Below are 5,845 nucleotides of genomic sequence, written 5' to 3'. Positions count from 1 at the left end.
TGCGAAATTTTCGATGTTTGGGGGATGGATTTTATGGGCCCATTTCCGTCGTCGTACGGAAATGCTTACATATTGGTCGCTGTAGACTACGTTTCCAAATGGATAGAGGCGAAGGCTACGCCCACTTGTGAGTCTAAAGAGGTGGCCAAGTTTCTGAAGTCAAACATTTTCAGCAGATATGGAGTTCCTAGAGCGATTATCTCAGATCAAGGAACACACTTCTGCAACCGCACTATAGAAGCGCTCATGAGGAAATACGGCGTGCATCATAGATTGTCTACACCATATCACCCCCAATCGAATGGGCAAGCTGAAGTCTCTAATAGGGAGATAAAGAGTATTTTGGAAAAATCAGTTAACACCACAAGGAAGGATTGGAGTAAACGCCTTGACGATGCTTTGTGGGCGTATAGAACTGCTTACAAGACACCAATCGGGATGTCACCTTATAGGTTGGTGTTTGGGAAAATGTGTCACTTACCCGTGGAAGTGGAGCACAAGGCATACTGGGCCATTAAGGAAATGAATATGAAGTCTGTGGCATGTGAAGAAGAAAGGAAGCTGCAATTACAGGAGCTGGAGGAACTACGGCTAGAGGCATTCGATTCAGCAATGTGGTACAAGGAAAGAACGAAGCTCTGGCACGACAAGAACCTCCGGGTCAAGGAACTTCAGGTGGGGCAGAAAGTACTTCTATTTCAGTCCAGACTCAAGCTAATGCCAGGGAAGTTGAAGTCAAAGTGGGTAGGTCCATATACCATCGTTGGCCTCCGCGCACACGGAGCAGTGGAAATCCAGGGAAGTGCTCCTAACTCGGTCCCTTTTCTTGTTAATGGCCATCGATTGAAAGTCTATAGGGATAATTCTGAGCTATGCGTAGTGGAGGAAATACCACTACGTGCGCTCTCAGTTATCACTTAGCCAGACAAAGGAATATTCTCGATGAACTCCTGGGTCAAGGGAAATGTTATGTTTTTACACACTGATCCAGGGGATTCGAGAATATTCAAAGGTAATTGTACATAGTTTAATTGCTTTAGAAGACAAAGAAAATCCAAACAAAATAAAAATTCAAAAATTTCCAAAAATATTTTCGAAGACCCAAACTCAAAGGGGGTTTATGTCTCGTACTTTAACCTTGACCCAGGAGTCTGGGGTCTTCATATTTTTTTTAGGTCGCGGTCAAGGGAATCAATTAGAGGAAGAGTGCATGAAGGAGCAGTTGAGGAGGGAAGTTATAATTTGAAATTCAAAATGCCGACAATTATGGAGGAGTACGGTCGCTGATGTCATGCCTGCAACCGTCTCTCTCTTCTGTGTAAAAGATGCGAACCGACCTTCTCTCTCCACATAATAATTTCACAACTTGCTCCTCCCTCTCTCTACTGTCATTCTCTCTCTAAGCTTACAAACCCTAACCAAATCGGCCGAAGTGGCGAGGCACAGAAGATCATCCACAGCAGTCCCTCGATCAAGCCATTCCAGCAGTTGACCACCCCGACTATTCCCGAGAAAGTTCCAAATCCACCGAGGACGAAAATGCTAATGAGGAAACCAGGACTCGATCAAGCTGCAGAAGGAAAGGAAGAGCTGGAGCAACCAGCGAAGAAGAAAGTGAAAACAAACCGCCCCAGTGTTCCACCACCGTCTGGCTCTCGCGGGAGCCAGCCCCAGAAATGAGCAATTTCCCCAGACCAAGTAAATTTTAGTTTTTGTGTTTTTTTTTCTGTGTTTTATTTCCATGCGTTGCTGTGTTTTATGCTATCTTCTCCCACTTAGCCCAATGCTTGGTCTAAGTGTGAGAAGTTCTATGTTTTCTGTTGGTTTATTCTTCTCCCACTTAGCCCGTTGCTCGGTCTAAGTGTGAGAAGTGAAATTGTTGTTTAATTCTGCATTGAATTCTCTGTTTTCCCCCCTTCACGACGATGGCTTGAGGACAAGCTTGAGTGAAGTGGGAGGGGGAGAGGAATCAATGCAGTGTTATTATGCTTTGAGGAGTTGTAGGTCTAGGATTGTATCGCATGAACTAGTGGATATAATACGGCAGATTCCCTTAGGGAGAGCAATTGAAAATAGGAGGTATTCCAACTTAGAAGCCTGATTCTTTAGTAAGCCGAACCAATCTGAATGAAGCGAGAACGATAGTAAATGCCTTTACTTGCTCAGTTGTGAAGCCCTACTCTAGAGGTGAGTTATAAGCCTGTGATAACACTTAGAGCTAACATATGTCAAAAGTCTGCCACTGAATGCTGAAGGAAAAGAGAAGAAAAAAAAAAAAAATATAAATAAAAAAGGGGGAAAGGAGAAAATATATAATCATAAAATCTGGAGGTATAAGCTGGACGAAGTCCAGAGGAGGAAATAAAAAGAGAGAAAAAAATCAAGGAGGTATAAGCTGGACGAAGTCCAGGAAATCAAGGAGGTATAAGCTGGACGAAGTCCAGGAAATCAAGGAGGTATAAGCTGGACGAAGTCCAGAAAGAAAAAAAAAAAAAGAAAAAAAAAGGGGGATAGTGACGGAGGATAGAAGGAGGAATTCTCATAACCCGAGGTTTCAGTGGTTGGCAATAACTTAAGAGAGAATCGGTCCTAACATCCCTGGTGAGGAATGAGTGATCGAGTGAATCTAACAATTGGGGAAGTAAAAGGCTATCTTGACGAGCTGACAGATTGGCTAGGTAGAGGGGAGAAAAGGGCCTATTTGGAGGAGTGCAGCCTGTTGGATTGACCTTAATCTTGTGGGGACGGTTGTCTAAAAGTTGAAACCAGTTCATGCATATGTGTTTATGTGTTTTCATCTTATGTGATTATGTATTCTTTGTTTTAGTGTCTAAGTGTAGTAGTTTTGTCTAGAGTCTGTAGAGTCGGTCGAGGGGATAACCATGCCTGAAATTCGCCTTATTCTTCTTTTCTTCTTGTCTTTATACTTGAGGACAAGTATGGTTTAAGTGTGAGCAGTTTGATAAGGCTAATTTCATGCATTGGTTATGTAGTGAAAAACATCACATTTCTGCTGGATCTAACAAGTTTTGTTAAGCCAGGTGTGTGTGTAGCGCTAGATCCAGGAGATGCTGGAGGAGGATATCTAGCGAGGAGCAGGAACGGAATCACGAGGAAAAGCTAGAGGAAGGAAGCCAAAAGCTGAGGGCAATCAAGTCAATCAATACCTCGCTGGGCCCCACCTCGAAGCTTATAAATAAAGGAGTGCGCAACAAGAATGGCAGATCCGTCACACTCCACACACAGTCACGCTCTTAGCTCACACACACTAGGGAAATGGGGAATTGGGGGAGGTTTTCGTTTTCGTGAATTACGTATCAGTGCACCACCGTCCCTTGAGGGCGAAGAAACAATTGTTCTCTTAATTTCTGTTTACTACTCTGTTCCGTCTCGAACTTCACTTTTGGAAGTCGAGCTTGCTGTTTTTGTTGCTGAATCAGTTTATCCGTTCTATTTACATTTGATTTGCTTTGATGAAGTTAGATTTCGTGTTGATTATTATGATGCTTGCTATTTTGGTTTGTTTATTTGAGATGTTCTCTTGAATTTGTTGCTGAATATTTTAGGAGATTCGAGAATCGTGGTATTGAAGTTGTGTTCGGTTGGATTTTTGTTCGGATGCTTGGATCCGGAGTGGATTTAGCATCCGAAGTGTGGATCTGAACAGGGGAGGTGAAATTTGTGCATGAGATTATGGGGATTTTGTTCTGCTTGGTTTGCTTCGTCTAGTAGTGTGATTTCCGTCGTTGTTTCGTTTACCGTTAAAATTATGTTTCCAATCTACATCTGAGTTTGTTTTTCTCGATCTCTGCATTTATTTATGTTCGTTGAAGAAGATGAAGTCATTTTCAGTTGATGCTTTAGTTAGTTAGGCTGCAGATTCGATTCTGTCCGTACTTACCTTTTTCAGAGTTTGGTCCCCACTTGTTTTAATCTCCTTGGTCTAGAGATGTTCGTAGAAGTCCCAGATCTAGTAGTTGATTTGATTTAGTTCTTATACATAATTCATTTTTTGCCTAGATCTAGCAGTTAGCATAGCATACTTTATTTCCAAATTCACTTAGTTAAATTCCTCAACCCAAAATATGCGTGGCAGCAGCCAACCCAAAAATAGTTTCCAATTCTCTACGCATGTATTTTACGAGTCCATCTCTGTGGGATCGATCCCTACTTCCCTGTGCTAGTTTAGTATCTGTGGTTGAGGGTTTTGAAGGTTTGCTTGCGTACCAACGACCAGACTTCCAGTCTTGTGAGTCTCTAGACCTTGTGATCTAGTTGATTTACTGGATCTAGGAAGTGTGTAATTAGAAATTGATAGGATACAGCAAGCAAGAAAATCAACTCTTCACTACTCGAAAGGCGAGAAGGAGCACGCGGAGCACCTACGAATCGCGTTGGAGACGCTAAGGAAGAAAAAAAGCTGACCACCGCACCAGTGTTAGCTGTGCCAGAGCTTGGAGTGAACTACGTAGTTTACACCGATGCCTCGAAGGTCAGATTAGGATGCGTATTGATGCAGAACGACAAGGTGATCGCCTACGCGTCACGACAATTAAAACCGCACGAGTTGAACTACCCCACCCACGATTTAGAGTTAGCCGCAGTAGTGCACGCCCTAAAGATTTGGAGGCACCATCTCTACGGAGTTAGGTGTGAAATCTTTACAGATCACAAGAGTTCGAAGTACTTCTTCGAGCAGAAGGACCTGAACATGCGACAACGGAGATGGCTCGAGCTGGTGAAGGATTACGATTGTGGCATCAACAACCACCCTGGCAAGGCAAACGTAGTAGCAGATGCTTTAAGCCGTAGAGACCATTCGCAACTCGCTGTCTTTCTGACAGAAGAGGAAAGCCTAGTACGAGAGTTGAGTAAGTTGCGAATAGAAGTAGTTAGGACACCCGAAACCGTGAAGGGTCGAATCACCGCGTTAGTAGTAGAACCTGATCTAAGAACGAGGATCGTTGCAGCACAACGACTAGATGTGAGATTAGAGGAGATTCGAGTCGAAGTGAGAACCGGTGAATCCGGAAATTTTAGTGAGGCTTCCGACAACGCTCTCACCTTTGAAGGAAGACTGTGCGTGCCGAACGACGAGGGACTTTGGAACGAGATCATGAGCGAAGCCCACGAAACCCCATACACTGCTCACCCCGGGAGCACAAAGATGTACCAGGATCTGAAGAAGTCCTTTTGGTGGAACGGCATGAAGAGAGATGTCGCAACTTTCGTGGAGCGCTGCTTAGCCTGCCAACAGGTGAAAGCCTTACACCAACGACCATACGGGAAGCTACAACCGCTTGCGATACCCGAGTGGAAATGGGAGCACATCGCTATGGATTTCGTGACGGCATTGCCGAAGACCCTCAAAGGGAACACCGCAATCTGGGTGATCATAGATCGACTTACCAAGAGTGCGCATTTCATACCTGTCCCCGCAACCCATGGATCGGATAGGCTAGCCCGGATCTACATTCAAAAGATCCTGCGATTACATGGAGTCCCAGTGACAATTACGTCTGATCGTGACCCGAAGTTTACATCGAAATTTTGGATTAGTTTACAACGCGAGCTTGGAACACGCTTAAACTTTAGCACCGCTTTTCACCCCCAGTCCGATGGAAAATCCGAAAGAACGATACAAACTCTCGAGGATATGCTAAGAGCCGTGGTGCTCGACCGAGGCAGAAGTTGGGAGACCGCACTCCCTTTGATCGAGTTCGCCTACAACAACAGCTTTCAAGCAACGATCGGCATGGCGCCATACGAGGCGCTTTATGGGAGAAAGTGTAGATCTCCGCTTTACTGGGATGAAGTTGGCGAACGAAGAGCGCTTGGACTCGAT

This window comes from Salvia hispanica, chromosome 4 (genome assembly GCF_029641045.1).
Source record: "Salvia hispanica isolate PSC_SH4W2 chromosome 4, Shi_PSC_v1, whole genome shotgun sequence".
In the NCBI taxonomy this organism is placed as follows: domain Eukaryota; kingdom Viridiplantae; phylum Streptophyta; class Magnoliopsida; order Lamiales; family Lamiaceae; genus Salvia; species Salvia hispanica.
This window is presented reverse-complemented; position numbering follows the sequence as displayed.